The sequence below is a fragment of the Macrobrachium nipponense genome, chromosome 11 (genome assembly GCF_015104395.2).
Source record: "Macrobrachium nipponense isolate FS-2020 chromosome 11, ASM1510439v2, whole genome shotgun sequence".
NCBI classification, from domain to species: Eukaryota; Metazoa; Arthropoda; class Malacostraca; order Decapoda; family Palaemonidae; genus Macrobrachium; species Macrobrachium nipponense.
This window is the reverse complement of record NC_061087.1, coordinates 27656717-27674216: the sequence shown is the minus strand read 5'-3', so window position 1 is coordinate 27674216 and position 17500 is coordinate 27656717. Positions and strand designations below refer to the sequence as shown.

At 35.8% G+C, this 17500-nt stretch overlaps 1 protein-coding gene across 4 annotated transcripts in view; it reads left to right on the top strand.

The window, feature by feature from the left end:
* Positions 1–17500, top strand: part of LOC135199877 (leucine-rich repeat-containing G-protein coupled receptor 5-like) — a 664061-nt gene that overhangs the window by 31997 nt on the left and 614564 nt on the right. The window contains exon 1 of one of the 4 annotated variants that reach the window (XM_064228201.1): positions 11343–11606. The exons of the other annotated variants lie outside the window; for them this stretch is intronic. The gene's annotated coding sequence lies outside the window, so the exon portion shown is untranslated. Of the gene's footprint in view, positions 1–11342; positions 11607–17500 lie in introns of those variants that run through there. 4 annotated transcript variants of the gene reach the window in all.

Below are 17500 nucleotides of genomic sequence, written 5' to 3'. Positions count from 1 at the left end.
TAAAATAAGCAAGACAACAAACAACTATATTCGACCTTCTTAAACAGTACTTGAATGAGAGAGCCTCCTGCGAGGCTTCTCCGTAGATTTGTTGTTTCTAATAAAGGAATCCCATTTCTCCCCCTCCCCCCCTTCCCATGTCCCTCACCAAGTCCCCCACTCCCTAAGGGGCCCCCTCAACCCAAAAGAAGGAGAATTTAAGAAGGAGATTAAGGAATACTATTTCTCTCCTTTTCTCGCCCTCTCCCTCCCCTCGCGAGGCTCTCCCTCCACGAGTCTCTCCCTCCACGAGGCTCTCCCTCCACGAGGGCCCCATCACCAAGTCCCCTTCCCCAAGGCCAACCTCCCCAGTCCTCCCCTCTCAAAAGCTCCCCTTCCCCTTTTATCCCCCTCCCCCAAGGCCCCGCCCCAATTTCTCCCTCCCCCTCCACAAGGCTCCTTCCCCAATCCCCCTCCAAAGGACCCCTTCCCTTTTCATCCCTCCCAAAGGCCTACCTCCCCAATTCCTCCCTCCCCTTCCCCAATCCCCTCCCCATATCCCTTCCCCTCCGTCCTACCACCGCTCAGAAAAAATCGAAAAGCAGGAGACTTTTTTTAAGAAACAGAAGAGAAGGCCTTTCCCACCTTCACGCAGACATTATTCCCATAATAAAAGTTTATGACCCGATAAGGCCTAGTAGGAAGCTGCACCTGACCTGCAGCGAGCGTGCAGCTTCGTTAATAATGATGCAGCAGACTGCTGCTGCTGCTGCTGCTACGGCTTCTGTTGCTGCCTCCTCTTCGGCTTCATCTGAAAAGGTGGCGGCGTAATGTAAGTGTGATTTTGTTGGTGCGATGTCAATGATCGTTTTAGGAGGAACTTAGAGATCGCTCCTTCTTCTTCTTCTTCTTCTCTCTCTCTCTCTCTCTTTCTCTCTCTCTCTCTCTCTTAAAATCTTTAAACTCGTTTATACCCTCCCTGGACCTACTCTCTCTCTCTCTCTCTCTCTCTCTCTCTCTCTCTCTCTCTCTCTCTCTCTCTCTCTCTCTCAAAATCGGGTGCCTCATTGATATACTCATTGGACCTCTCTCTCTCTCTCTATCTCTCTCTCTGTCTCTCTCTTGTATCTCTCAGTTGTAAACAGCAACAGTGTGGAAGAGTTTAAAAGAAAGCTAGACAAAATCATTAGGACACTGTGAATGCACAGTAAAACCTGCTCCTACAGATTAGTGAGGGCACGATGTCTCCTCGGATGGACCGACAAGTCTTTGAGACATCCTAATCCTTGTAAATCCTTGTACCTCTCTCTCTCTCTCTCTCTCCCTCTCTCTCTCTCTCCCGGTGAGAAGTAGTAATTTAATCCACACAAGACATTGCAAATGCAAATTAAAGGTCTCATGTAATATTTGCCATGAAAAATAAACCTTTTTTAAACTCTCTGTCCATCTATATACATATACATATTTACATATATATATATATATATATATATAATATATATATATATATGTTATATATATGTATATATTATGTATATGTATATATATATAATATTATATATATTATATATATATTACTAATATATTATATTATATAATAATATATATGATATCTGTCTTTCTATCTATCTGTGGATGGACATAAAACCAATACATACCTACTTACCATGTTAAACCTTTTATAAAAAAAAATAAAATTGCCAGTAAAAGATTTATCGAGTAAATTGCGTTTTCTCTCTCTCTCTCTCTCTCTCTCTCTCTCTTCTTGTGATAAGCTGTAATTTAAAATCCTTGAAAGATTTACAAATGCGAATTAATGATCAAAACACATAATTTTTCCCAGGTGATATTAGTGTTTCAGTAAATTCTCTATCTATTCGACTGCCTGTCTATCGATCTATTTTATAACCCTCCGTGTAAATAATATTAATAATATGAAAATATAACCCCTTTGTATAGATCATTTAGAATTCCGGATTAAAAAACCAACCAAATGCCTACTTTAACATGCTAACCCTTCTTAAAAAAAAAAAAAAAAAAAAAAAAAAAATTTAAAAAAAAAAAAAAAAAAAAAAAAAAAAAAAAAAAAAAAAAAAACCTGCCACTAAAAGATTTATCGAACAAATACTTTTTTTTTTTCCATTCCGGGTTTAGTAAAAGCTTTTGCACTTTTGTGCAGCGAAGCGTTAAAAATACGAACTGGTCCTCTTCGCGAATTTCTTTCTGGGCGTTTCAATTAGGAAATTCAATTAGCCAGTTACTTCTTGCGGGGCAGTATTTATCCTTTTACGAATGGCTGCAAACCTTTGCAGATTTACGCGGCCGTACCTGAATGCATGTGGCTATGTATATCTTTGACTATATGTATGTATGTATGTATATAATATATATATGTTATAGGGTATATATATATATATGTATATGTATATATATAATATATATATTATATATATATATATAGATGTATGAAACATATACATATGACACATTCATATATATATAAAAATATATATATATATATATATATATAATATATATATATATATAATATATATATATATATATATAGATGTATGAAAACATATACATATGACAATTCATATATATATATATATATATATATATATATTATATATATATATATATATATATTATACACACATATCATTCTCTCTTTGAGCCACTCAGTGGGATGCACGTAAGAGAACAAAATGAAAATAGATACTAACATACCTCAATGTTAATTTTTTTTAACCAAAAAACAAAAGAAAAAAATTAAAGAAAATCGACAAATGTCGATCTTGGTACCCAAGCTATCGATAATTTTGTCATTATCAGCACACGACCTTTGCTAACACTTTTGAAATCAGTCTCCTGACATTTTGATTTATCTGTTGAGAGATAAAACTTTAAAAAAAAAGTTATATATATTTTGTTTCTAAATCACAGGCGTTCGGTAGAATTTAAGATATATCTAAGAAGGCTAATAACTCAACCATTAAACTGGACCATTCTTTTTACATTATTATGGTTTCCACATTAAATATAATTCACATGAATGGAGATGATTTTCGAATATTTGTATCAGTTTTTCTTTGCAAAATTATGCTTATTTTTTCGTATAATTTGCTATAGATTATCTAAGATATTAAGCCCCTCTTTTCACACAATATTATTATTATTATTATTATTATTATTATTATTATTATTATTATTATTATTATTATTATTATTATTATTATTATTAGTATCAAACAGAGGATGAAACCTCTTCATATGGAACAAGCTCATCATAGTGGCCATCAGCAAATAAATAAGTAAATAAATACAATGAAAATTGCATTAGGGTCGTAAGGCATCGTATCTTCGCTTGAACTTCTAGAGTTCCAATTGCTCGACATCCCTAGGGAGGCTGTTCCCCAGTCCAAAGGTCCGAGTAATAAAGGAACTCTGTAATAATACTTTTTACTATGTCTTTCTATGGTAGGCTCACACATTCACTAACCATTTAAGCAAATATTGAAGGGAGATGTATGGATATTAGTGGAAGATAAAGAGCAGGAAAGACTGATTTGCATAATTTTGCAGGCGGTCTCTCTCTCTCTCTCTCTCTAAGTGAAACATACCAAGGAAAGCATGATGAAATATATGATTTACAGTAAATACTCGGATATTCGTGAACTCTTCCTCTCTCTCTCTCTCTCTCTCGTATTAAAGTGTAAAAAATACGAAGGAAAACATGTAATAACACTAATAACATAAGCTTCACTAATGGGAGACGTCGCTGGCCGGTATCGTCATATTCTCTCGCTTGCTGGTCGTTTGGTCTATGCTAATTTGTTTCTTTACATTAATATTGTTTTTCGTATAAATATATTAGGATATTAAATATCGTAGAATAAGAAAGGCTGAAACAATTGATTTTGCATATTAATATCCTAAATAAAACATGCATGAAGTATAGAAGAGGAAACAATTATTCTTCGTACTATTCCCTGGAACTTAAAGCTATGGTAGACCAATGAACGATTTCATTTCATTGACATTCGTATCATGCCATTTAAGTGGACGTGATATTATAGACAAACTTTCTCTATATCCATCTAGAGACTGGTTGGCAAATCTATACGCTACTGTTATATTGTGTTCCGTGACTTCGTCCTCAAAAATCTTCTAAAAAAAGGAAAAGAACTTCACTTGGTTTTCCTTATATAGTACCCAGGGAGGTGAAGGAGACGTCAGTTCTTCAGACAGGAACTTTATTAAATAAAACATACACGGGAGCGATACCGAAGCTCGAGTCTCAAAGACACCAAGGTTACAAGGGAACAAGCAATAAGGATTGTTACCTCAAGACACCAAGGCTACGAGGGAACAAGCAATAAGGATTGTTATCTGTTATTCCCCCGCCGTCCTTTTTTGTTTTACTTCGTTAAACAAACAGAGATCTATACAGAAGTTACTGATTATAATAAAGTGGATAAAATATAGCATCAAATATAAAATCGTTATCAAGCTAAAACTAAACGTACATTGTAATATGAATACAAACAATAGCATTTCATAATAAAAGAACTATAATAGTCTACCTCGCATACAACATTCCATTGCATAAATATCTAAGAATTGCAAAAGAAATACACATATATTTAAAACCTGTTTCCCTTCTCTTTAATTTTAACATTTTCTAGCCTGAACTCATCGTTTTTAAAATGAACAAGATTGTCTTCATTTAAAGCCATTCTAAGTCTTCCCCTAACTAAGACATCCACCATGTCATCACTCTCTTTATTTTCCTTTGTTAATATGTCTGCTATCATGTCTTTAGTATTCAGCCAACGATATGATTCTACCTCTTTATGAATTAGTTTCTCCTTCAAGTCTGCCACTGCGTTTCTTAACAATTTTCTTTCTACCTGTTTTGATGAGGCTATACTTTCCAGTGTTGGTCTGCTGTCCGTGAACAGCTTTACTGGGTTTTTCCTTCCATTTTTCCTCCTCCTCCAAACATAAGTTGTTCAACACTTTTTGCTAAATAAACACTGTCATCTACTAATTTAGTTAAGTTTCTCGTTTCGGCGTTTTTGGCCGAATGGCAAACTTGTTTGATTGGTTTTGGTTTTCCAATATATAGGAGCTACTATATCAGTTTTCTTGTTTCCCATTAAAATCAAGTTACCCCCAATGACTTTGAGTCACATCTGTAACTCGCATCGCCCGAGGCATAAATTTTCAGGTCTTCTTTCTTCCCTATTTTACCGAACTTTATTTTGCTTTCTCTTGATTTAATTTTCTTAACAATTTTGTTTACTCTCTTTAGGTCACCGATCGTAGCATCTTTATTTTTCATAGACATGTTCAATCCAACAATAGCCAAGTCGCGTCGGACATTTTCCGCCAACCACTGGATTTTTCCTGCATACTTCCTGAAAACTTTATATTCGGTTTTTGTTAGAGGTTCGTCATTTCCAATTTTCCTTATTTCTTTGATTTCCTCAATAGATTGGGCATAATCCTCCATGCTTACTTCTATTCCTTCTCTTGTTTTAACTATATCAATCCCTGTAAATCTGAATTCGGATGACTCCACCTTAGAAATCGTAAAATTTTTCATTAGAAGTTCCTTGATCATATCCACAAATTCTCTTTTTCCTGAAATCGAAAAATCATCAACATGACATAAAATCATACCAAGTAATGATCCGCCGTCATGGAGGTAGTAGAAGGCGTTATCTCCATGCAGTGTTTTCATTCCTCTTGCTTTAAAAATCTTGTCTACTTTAAGCCAAAATCTCCTACCTGCGTCTTCAAGCCCATAGATTGGCTTGTTCAGTTTCCAAATGGTTCCTTCCTTTTTTACATCTTTGGGTGGTTCAACAAACACATCACGCTCAAGCTTTTCGCCTGTAAGAAAGCTGCTGAAATGTCGACGCTCTCCAGTTCAAATCCTTCATTAGCCGATACTGCGATGAAAGTCTTGAAAGACTCTCTCAAGGCGGTTGGGGAATCTGATTTTGGTTTCTCCAATTTCCTGGAATCCTCTAGCACTAACCTAGCTTTTATTTTGGTCTTATCTGCCCTCATCTTGTTCTCTCTTTTTCAGTTATGACCCACCTTGAACCAATTTTCTTTTGTCCTGTATCTTTTACTTCTTCAAATGCTTCATAATACTCAAAATTTTCAAGTTCTTTTTCTTTAGCGTTTGTAACTTCAGGCTCATGATGACGACTCTTTGGAACTTCTACTACATATGTGGTTATTTCCTCTACTAAGCACTCGTCATTTGACATTTTCATCCAGTAAGTACCAATGTTATCTAGTTCGACATTTTCTTTAGTCTCTCTTACTTCAGTTTCTTCTTCTTTTTCATTAATCAGATATTTCCAGTCCCTTATTTCATTTTCGAAGTCAACTTCAATAGTTTTACCTCCCTCTAGTTTTATGAAGCACACGAATTTGCGCTTGGAGTTAGGTTTGTTCACTTCAGTCACTTTTCCCTTGTATTCCTCTCCATTCTTGAAGGTCATAGTTATAATTTTACTTTTCTTCGGTCTTTTTTCAGATGGAAGATGATCTTTCACGGTCATTTTGTCATAATTCTCTTCTGCCAAATCAGGTTTACTAACAACTGTCGCTTCTTCTCTCTTTTCTAAGTTAATTTCTTCACTCTCGGACAGGTCAGTAAGAGCTGCCTCATCCTTCGACGCAATCTCATCTTTTTTCTCATGAGCTGAAGTCCTTAACGTTCCGTAAGGTTGTAAATGACAAGAGGCTACCTTTTTCATATCTCCATTTGCTAAATCCATACACTTCTCCTTCCATCTTTTCCACCGTAGCGGGACCAAACCATTGTTTTCCACCTTTGTGCTGGTAAAATACTTTCTCCCCAGGTGTATATAGATAATCATTAAAAGACGCATTTCTTGAGTTTAAGGCAATTTTCAACTTTTCACCATACTCAATTTCTCTATACTTCTTATTCACTTCTTTTGATTTTCAATATGTCTTCTGACTGCTTCTGACTCAGATATTAAAGATTCGGTAGCTACATTTCCACTTGTTATACCAGGAACTACTACAGCTCTCCCAGTGAGTAACTGTAATGGGGCATATCCTTTCACTGTTATGTTAGTATTATGACACCAGGCCGCTTTTGAAACTGCTTCATCTAATGTAATTCTATCATTCTCCTCCATCACTTTCTTCACAGTTAGATCAGCGCTGTCATGATTTCGTTCGTTCAAACCATTACTCCAAGGGGAATATGTTGGGCCAAACCTGATTCGTAATTCCCATTGCAGAAGCCAAACTTTCCATTTCCTTATTTTGAAATTCTGATCCATTCATTGTCTGCCCAAAATCCCTCAGTAGGATATCCGTATTTCTCGCACCAGTTCTGGGTGACGGCATGCAAAACAGTGACTGCTTCTTTGTTATCTTGAGCACAACTCCACTTATTAATTTTGTGAAAGGCGGTCTACCATCCACAGAATGTTATTCTCCTTCACTTGCTTTAGGTCAACTGTGACCTTTTGATTAAATTCCGTCACTGTTGGGATGGCAACTTTTGGTATGCCTAATGATTTTTATACTTTTGGCAGGGTATACATTCATTAACAACTTTCTTAATAATCTTTTTGGTTCGGTTGGTTATTACTCCTGCCAATGTGAACAAATGGAGGAGTTGAATTTCTCCCTTGTGGCCAGTATCCAGATGTACCCTTTTTACTCTTTTATACTCTGATATCTCTTTATTGCTTTCCAGTTTCTTGACAAACATTACAATCTCTTCTTCGCTACATTCTTTATTAGTTTCCAAGACAACAGCAAGATGGTTACCTTTAGTGGTTATCAAATCTATTTCTAGGTTTGGAACCAAGCTTCTGATAACTAGTTTTTCCTTTCCTCTCTCGTAGTCCTGAGAGGCACTCCATTTCTGGAGTTTTGTTCTTTAGAACACAAAAAAGGGATATTAGCTTCAATAGCATAAATTTGCACTCGTAGTCTACTGAACTCTGTTCCATTTGTCTTTCCTTTAATTATCAGTGGAACTTCAAACATTTTGTGGCATTCATAAACTTTGCTTTGTCCAAATTTGAACTTTTTCTTTTCTATTCTTTTTCCAAATTGATTTTTCTTCAGATATTCTTCTATCCATTTAATTCCTGCCACATTTTTGGGTGTACCATTGTCAATAATCATCTCAGTTTCATTGATTTCATCCGTAAAGTAAATTTCAGGCATTTCTACTTCTCCTCTCTCACTTCAACACTCACAAATCTGATGTTACTTAATCTATTCAGACAGCATTCATTTCTACACCTTTTCTCTCTCGATTCTGATCTGAGCCTCCTGCCGCCCTCCAACGGACGATTTTGCCGATTCCTTTCAAACTCTTCAGGATCTTCACTTCTCCTTTCTGAAGGTTCTCTTCGTTTAAAGGAGTCTATTCTGTTTCGGTTTCTATCTCCTGATCGAGAGTAATATCTTCTACTCTGATATCTGCTTCCTGACTCTCTCATGTTTTGGCTTCTGTCTCTCGAACGAGAGTATGGTCTCCTATTTCTTTGCATATCATTTGATCTAGATTGTAGATCTTTGTCTATTTGTATAAAATACGTCCAATTCCTTTTCGGGTCTTTGTTTTCTATCTTTAGTTCCTTGAACTCCTGTTTACAAATTTCTATGGTCACTTTATCTTCTACATTTTTTAGTTGTTTCATAATTGAAATTTTTTCTGTTGTTTCTAATTTAGACTTATCTAAAAACAAAACTGTAGTCCATAACTTCCACTGTGATCCAAACGGTTTGCTCTATCCATTTTCACTAAAAGATTCTCGAATCTATTCAGATACTCTTCACCTGTTTTCCTTATCTTTCTGTTCAAATTTTTGTGTATTTTTCAGAAACCAATTCAGACATTTTTTTCCAAGATTGTTTTTTCAAATTTACCTTTCAGCAAGTTTATCACGTCTTCAATGATAGTTACACTATTAGTGTTTACTTTTTCTATAACTTCTCTTGACACAAATTCTGATAATCCTCCAATCTCTTTGTTTGTCTTTAAACTATCCACTAATTCGAAAAATTTTTGAATTGGAGGAATGGTTGTCTGTGAATCCCATAGCCTTAGTTGATGGCAATAACTTTCAAAATCCTGGCCATTAGTCCAGATTGGAGCTTTCCAATTTTTTAACTAAATTAACATGGTTATTTCCACTTCCAAATTGGTTTATCTCAAAATTAGTTCAATGATTTTCAATAATTTGTCTAGTCTTTCATCCATATCACTCTTTTCATACATTATCCTGTTTGTTTCTTTACCGAAATCCCACTTTTTGTGAAAGTTTTTCTGATGCGAAATATTGGTTGCTTCTGTTTTTAATAGTTTATTACACTGTCCACAAATTCTAGCCTCATACCTTTGATCTAACTGGTTTTTTGCTGCCTCAAAAAGTTAATTTGTTTCTAGCCACCGTTTTACCTGTTCCACTTCACCTAAATTCAACTCATTATTTTCACACTTGCTCTCATCTCCATTTTCTTTATGTCCCAATACCGGGCCTTTACACTTACGACAAATTTGAAAATAAAATTTCCAGCATTGTCTATGGTTCCAAAGTTAGCCAGTCGGGTCAACTGGTTCATAAGCTCACTTTCATCCTCAATGTATCCTGGTAAGGAAACTGCAGAGTATTCTGAAGACGCCATCATTCCTCGTGAGGGGAGAGGGGAAAAAATATAATATATCAACAATTTCCGATTATAACTGTGTCACTTTATTGTTGATTGTAACATCAGGGTTCAAGGTTTCTTCCAGAAGATCCCCAAGCTCTCACAAACACTCAAAACAGCAAAAGGATTAAGCTACTGTGAAGACTCGTAATTACCATTCTTCGGCTCACACAACTTCAGGCTCAGGTCGTCTGCCCTCACCAAGTGTTATCAACAGTTCAGCATCATCACAACAAATTTGTTTTCTTCATCTATCCATGATATCTGCTCCCCGAAGCACTCTTGTTCGCCAGAACCAATACGCCCTTTCCAGTTCATAAGCCGAATCCATTGGTTTTCCTTCTCGCAGATGGCTTCACATTTGCGGCATCTTACACACAGAACTTCCGGATTACTCCCCCTCCCCGATGTCGGAACTTTTAGCTGCTCATCATTTTCTTTAACTTTCGTAGTAAAATTCAATCTCCAAGACGATCGCCGCAGTCCCTCAAACCACGCTCTGCTACCATATAGTACCCAGGGAGGTGAAGGAGACGTCAGTTCTTCAGACAGGAACTTTATTAAATAAAACATACACGGGAGCGATACCGAAGCTCGAGTCTCAAAGACACCAAGGTTACAAGGGAACAAGCAATAAGGATTGTTACCTCAAGACACCAAGGCTACGAGGGAACAAGCAATAAGGATTGTTATCTGTTACCTTATCCTGAACAATAAATTTCACACCTTCGGGTGAACAAGTAAGGGACTCCTCCCCTCATCGGTTATTCACTTTTCCAGTCACTTGGCAACGCGTAACTCGACTAAATCTGGGTTTTCTTCAGATTCGGTAAAAAATTATTTGGTCTGTTTTAGTAGAGGCTTCTGATCAGTCTCTACATCGAATAGTGGTATTATTTATTATTTTCCATTCGTTTTGGAACGCTCATAATGGGTGATTAACGGGATCAAAACAAAAAGAAATATATAGTGTACCATCGACCGCACGAGGCGTTGCGGGCAGCTATGGGTTGACAGTAATTGTTGTACTTTGTCAAATTGTCTTGCCGAATCCACGTAAAAGAAGAAGAAAAAAAAAAAAAGTCACGAAAAGCTAGTCACTGGAAAATGTCACATTAATCATTTCTAGGTAGTGACCCCCCTGTGTTTTAACCCGGTGTGTATCAATGTATCCACCTTTACGGTGAGTTTAGTACACGCCCGCTAGGATTTTTTTTTTTCTTTTAACTCGATATGTATGTATCCATATCTGCAGTGTTTTTAGCAAGGCCTATTTTAATCTATAGACCTTGGTGTTTAGTACAAGCCCGTCCAGGATCACAGTAAAAACACGCGCAAAAGACTGTAAATATAGATAATAAATATAATAATAATGACCCCCAAGAAATATTGTGAATTCTTCCCAGCGACTTTATTATCGACCTTATACAAAAATAGTTGCCATTTGCCCCTAATTAATTTAAATCACAGTGTTACCATATGATATTCCTCTACAATTTGTACATAAGAGTCAACTGTCAAGTGTATTTATGAAGTTGATCAGTCTGGCATGAGCCTTGAGGAAGTAATGGTATTCCGTTGTTGACGCTCAACCGGTTAACGCGCGAAACCGTCCAGTTTGCCGACAGTTATCCCCGCTAATCGCTGCGCTGTCGTTTCCATCTCACTATGATTTAGTGCGTCCACTTACCAAGCGGCGGCGCGCTCTTAATTCGATCACTCAACCCGCGGAATCCGCAGTGGCCGGTTATAATATATCGGTTAGTGTCCGGTGTGATGAAGCGTTGATGACGACGGATTCGGAATCCTATTGATTTATACTGGATTGATTCCTGGTCGCTGAAGAATCGTTTACTAAATAAGCAAGGTCATTCTAGTCGCTGAATTGAAAGGTAAGAAGAGAATTACTGCTGAATAGGTGTCTCGTTCATGATAATATTCTTGTTTTTGAGTCTAGGATGTAGTGGTATGAATGGTTAACTTTTTCGTTTTTCGTGTTTTTTTGTACGGGAGATTCAGCCGTCTTGATGTTTATTGGCGAATTTCATGTAGAAAAATATACTATACGAATGTATTTTACAATTTACAATAAATTATATTGGTGGCGTGACAAAATTCAAGGTCTTTTTGATATATAGATTGTGATGTATAGGCCTAGAACACGAGGTTTATTTACAACAGCAATTTACATTAAGACGAAGGATTTATATAAACACTGTCTTGTTATCGTAACGAATCCAAGGTCTCTTTTATAAATTTTAATAATATATTCCTTTCCTTGTTTATATTTTGAGCCTGGAAAACAAAAAATTTGGTGCTCGTACCTCGTTTTTATTAAGGTTGTTGCAATATGGTAGCACATGTATACCTATAGGCCTAATTATTTTGCAGACGATAGAGACGCTGTTACTTCTTCCTTGTGTAGGTGTTTTGCATATATCTATATATATATATATATATATATATATATATATATGATATATATATATATTATATATATATATATTACACGTTTTTATTCACGAATGAATATTCGCGAATGAACACATAAAAATACTTGGTACTGAACTACTACCATACCTGTCGTTCTCCTGTGGTATTCGGGGATATGCTAAAGTCACGTTTTTTTTAGGCATATATATTTTTTTATATATATATTGCTGTAGATATGTGAAATCAGGGATTTCACCGTTTACGAAATCCCTAGAGAATTTATGAAATGACCAATTCGCTAGAGAACATTAAAGATCCCCGAGGTCTGGTACTGAGCACGGCGAAACAATTTAGTACTAAACAGGGCGAAACAGTATATGTAAATCACTGTTTCGCCCTGTTTACTAGTACTAGCCCCTGGGGATCAAATGCACAGAGAAATTTGATTTCCCCTGGGGCTAGTACTAAACGTGTCGAAACAGTATATGTGAATCGCTATTTCGCCATATTTAGTACTAGCCCCTGGGTATCAAATGCGCAGACATCTGATCTCCCCTAGACTAGTACCTAACAAACAGGGCGAAACACACTTGACCCCCCCCCCCCCCCCACCCCCGGGGCTAGTATTAAACACGGGGAAACTATATGTGAATCACTGTTTCGCCGTGTTTAGTACTATCCCCTGGGGATTCAATGCACAGGGACATTTGATCCCCCCCGGGACGAGTACTAAAAAGGGCGAGGGCACATTTGAACCCCAACCCCCCAGGGGCTAGTACTACTAACACGGCGAAACAGTGTAGGTAAATCACTGTTTCGACGTCTTTACTGCTAGCCCCTGGGGATCAAATATTGACTAACATATACATATATACGTTCATAAACGCATTTTATATATATATAATGTCTGTAATATATATAGAGGTATACTATATATGAGGATTAAATATTCTTTCTGTTTGGATTGGCCAAAACTATATTATTTACAAACTCAACTACATGAAGTTTGCGAATATTGTGCAACCGTATTCAAAATAAGACAGTCCCGTCAAAAGGAGATTTAGATTTGGGAAACTTTTGCGTATAGGCTTAGTCTGGTGTCAGGGTGGTTAGGTCAAAGTTGAGGACAAAATCTAACATGTTATGTCATTTTTAATCAATAAATTGAATTTTATTTAACTTTTCTGAGATCATAGTAACAAGTTTAGGACAAAATCTAACATGTTATGGCATTTTAAATCTGTAAGTCGAATTTTATTTTACATATCTGAGTTCATAACAACACCGTTAATGCCACTGGCATAAGCATAGCCCATCGAAATACGTTGTTGTTAGACCTATTAAGTCTCCAGTGATCCGTCAGCTGACGAAGATTTTGCCAGTAGTGACCCAGTATGCACCAGAGGTCCGTTCCAAATGTCCTATACCGGCCTGGGGACCACCACCCCGGCCTTTTTCGTCCCCAAACCCTGCTCTGGATCCAGGTTCTGGGTCCGGTTTGTGGGGCAACGTTTGGGAAACGGCGTATTAGCCGGCGTTATACTTGCTGTGATGGTTACGAGGCTGTATTACGTGAAGGGTCGATGGCTTTGGCCGTTGGCCGTTGGGGAATGAAAGAGTAATGGATCCGGTGAGAGAGAGAGAGAGAGAGAGAGTATGGTTTGCTAGTAATCAGATGCGTTTGAGACTTAAGTGTTAATAAGGGAACAAATTCGTTTAGACTATAGTATTGAGAGAGAGAGAGAGAGAGAGAGAGAGAGAGAGAGAGAGAGAGAGAGTATGGTTTGCAAGCAATCAGATGCGTTTAGACTTTACTATTCATAAAGGAACAAATTCGTCCTAGACTATATAATATTGAGAGAGAGAGAGAGAGAGAGAGAGCTCGTGACCGGAGGTTATCACGCGCGATGGAGGTTTGATGTTCTGCTGTTTCGGAGGTCGTTTGGTCACAGGTGATTATGTTCATTATTAAAAGGGGACTGGGTTTGTTGTCCCTTGATTACTCTCTCTCTCTCTCACACACACACACAGATGTGTAACGCTCATGCACGGTCACTCACCCGCACACATACATACACACACACACACTATATATTTGAAACATGTGTATGTATGCATGTCTGGATATATACTTGTATGTTTGTACGTGCCCGTGCGTGCGCACGTGCGCGCTACACGTGTGACGACTACAACAATCAGTTGGATAAGTTAATAGGTACGTAAAAAAAAATCATTATAGTTGTACAGTAACATAAATATCCTTCCTTCAAGATTATATAGACAGAAAGAAAAAAAAAAACATCCTTAATAAATAATTTAATAACATAGGGCACGTTTTTTCCCTGTTGCTTGACGGGGAAATCACGGACCATTTTAATCCCCCCCCCCTTTTTATCAAGGGGTTGAACCCTACATCTCATCGTTTTTTTTTTTTTTTTTTTTTTTTTTTGAGATATTAAAACGACGGCCGTGTAACGGAATGCAGATTACAGAGAACATGAACTGTAGCATTTGTTCTAGTCAAACAAATCTGGGATCGTCAAACAATATTTCTTTTGTTTGTTTGGACATTCTTTGCATTTGCGAATATACTGTAATAAGAATGAAAGATAGATGGTTTGCCAGGTTAAGTGTTCCTTAGATGGGATGTGGGACGATATACTTTGTTGGGTTATTATTTTGTGTAACATTATATATATGAATTAGTATATATATATATATATATACATATATATATATATATACACATGTATACATTCTATATATACATTCATTAAGCTACAAATGTTGTTTAATATCGAATTCGAGCTACTTCGGGAGTATTCCCGAAGCGGAATTGTAATGGAGGGGTATTTTTTAAGGAATAAAATGGAATAATACTGAAGTGTCTCGAACGCACGATACATTTACGTATATATAGGCATATATAAAACATACATACGTACATACATGCATACATAGAACATTTTATGGGTGTTATGAACTTAGTTGAGCAAGATATGTACTACTATCTAGTACACGATCCATCCCGTGTTCTGCGTTTATCCGCATTTTACGTAAACAACTCTCATTTACGTATCCTTACAAAACCTAGATAACGAAGCCAACATGCTAAGGTACCAATTTACCTACAGGAATTGAAGAAAAAATCACTAGTCATTGAAATGAACGTCAGATGTTTCGTCCCTACAAATCTCTTAGAGCTAAGTATTTGAAACGTGAACTGGGCATGCGCAGTTCAAATTCGTAACTTATTTTAAGCCTAGTTGAATTATTTTCTATTTATTTATTAAGGATTTTATTTTATTTTTTTTAACAACTGATATCTTCTTTCTGTATTTCCCATTACCTTCTCTTACTTCTTGCTAATGAACGCCATATTATTATTATTATTATTATTATTATTATTATTATTATTATTATTATTATTATTATTATTATTATTATTATTATTATTATTATTATTTAGAAGACGAACCCTATCCATATGGAACAAGACCACAGGAATCGTCTTCTGGATAATAATAATAATAATAATAATAATAATAATAATAATAATAATAATAATAATAATAATAATAATAATAATAATAATAATAATAATAATGTAGGTGAAAGTCTCTTCACGCAACGAAAAAAGAAAAAAAACCAATAATGTAATTATAAAGAATATAATGAACGCCTCGGTAGCTATCGAATTGTGAATGTAAGGTGCGTCTCCGCCCATGTAATGTATATACATGTTTTTATCCCCTATATAAGTTTTAATAGCACCGCCAACACGTCTGTTGCAATCGAGATATACTATATGGGCTCCGTTTTCCTACCTGCTTCAGGTAGATAGTGACCCTCCATACACAAGATAATACTAATAAAATACTAAAACAAGGAAAAGCATTAGAAGTGAAAATGATATGATAAAACAGTACAATAAACAATATAAATAGAAAAAAATATTAAAATGACAATAGAGAAATTAGAAAGAATAATAAGATGAAATAATGATAAAATAAGAATAATAATATTAATAATAATAAAATACAAAAATAGGGGGAAATATTAGAAGTGAAAATAAAATGATAAAAAAAGTACATTAAAGAATGTAAGTAGAAGTAAAATGTTAAAATGACAATATACAAAAAAAATAGAAAAAATAATAAGATGAAATGATAATAAAATAAGAAAACTGAAGTATAAATGTAAATAATAATAGAGTAAAATATATAAGTAAAAATGAAATGATAAAATATAAAAATATATGTAAAAGTAAGATAAAATAATAATTAAGAAAATTGAAGTAAAAACAAATTATTAATAATAGAATAAAAAATATAATTAAAAATGAATAAATAATGATAACATAAAAAAATAAAGTAAAAACATCAGCAAGTGATCGCTTATAACATTAGTCTCTCGAACGCTATTAAGCGAACAAGTTATTAAGAATTGGGAGCGACGCCCTCCGGGCCTCCCCTGATAAACCCTTCACGGCGTTGTGACTTATAAGGGAAGGCCCTCTGATGGATGGGCCTTCCAGACGTCCTGCCCCTTCCTTCTTGCCTTCTATCTGGACTTCTTAAGACTTCTTTGGCGGTAGACGTTCATTTGCTTTTTTGGATGAGGTCCTATTGGAGTTTTCATTATTTTATTGTTATTATCATTATTTTCTTTTTTAGGTTCAGTAACATCATTAAATTTTTTTGTTACGTCATTCCTTTCATTGTTATTATAATCAGTGTTGTTGTTGATATTATTAGTTTGTTGGAATTTTAATAGAGTGTCCTTGTTGTTGGTGAAAACGTGGGTGAGATCTTTGTACCTACAACAGCAACCCTTAGATATATTTAAGTATTCGTATATGGAAATATGCATAACGATGTTGCCAGTATCCAAGATATAGTTCTGTCATTATGGTTTATCAAGAAAGAGAAAATGAATGGAAATACAGTAAAATGACTGAAAGGGGGTTGCCGCTAGGGGGCCGAAGGGACGCTGCAAAGAACGTCAAGTCACGCTTGCAGTGCACCGCGTGAGGTGCACTGACGGCGCTACCCGGTTGCGGGGATTCTTTTATTTGATTCTGCCCCAAAACATTTTTTGCAATCGTCTGTGTTTGTCACGAGATCATATTTTCCTCTTCAGCATAAAGTATTTAATAGGATTCTTACTCTCCTCACTATATTGCTCAAATAATGTCACGCTCTTCGCTAATTGTAGTCCAGAAATAAAAATTAAATAGTTAATTGATACTGTACCGTTTGCTTGCACCGCATTTAATTAATTGCGGCAAAAAAGTTTAGACATTTTGAGCACTCGTACGTTAGTCTGGACCTCAAATATTCAGTCAGGTTAA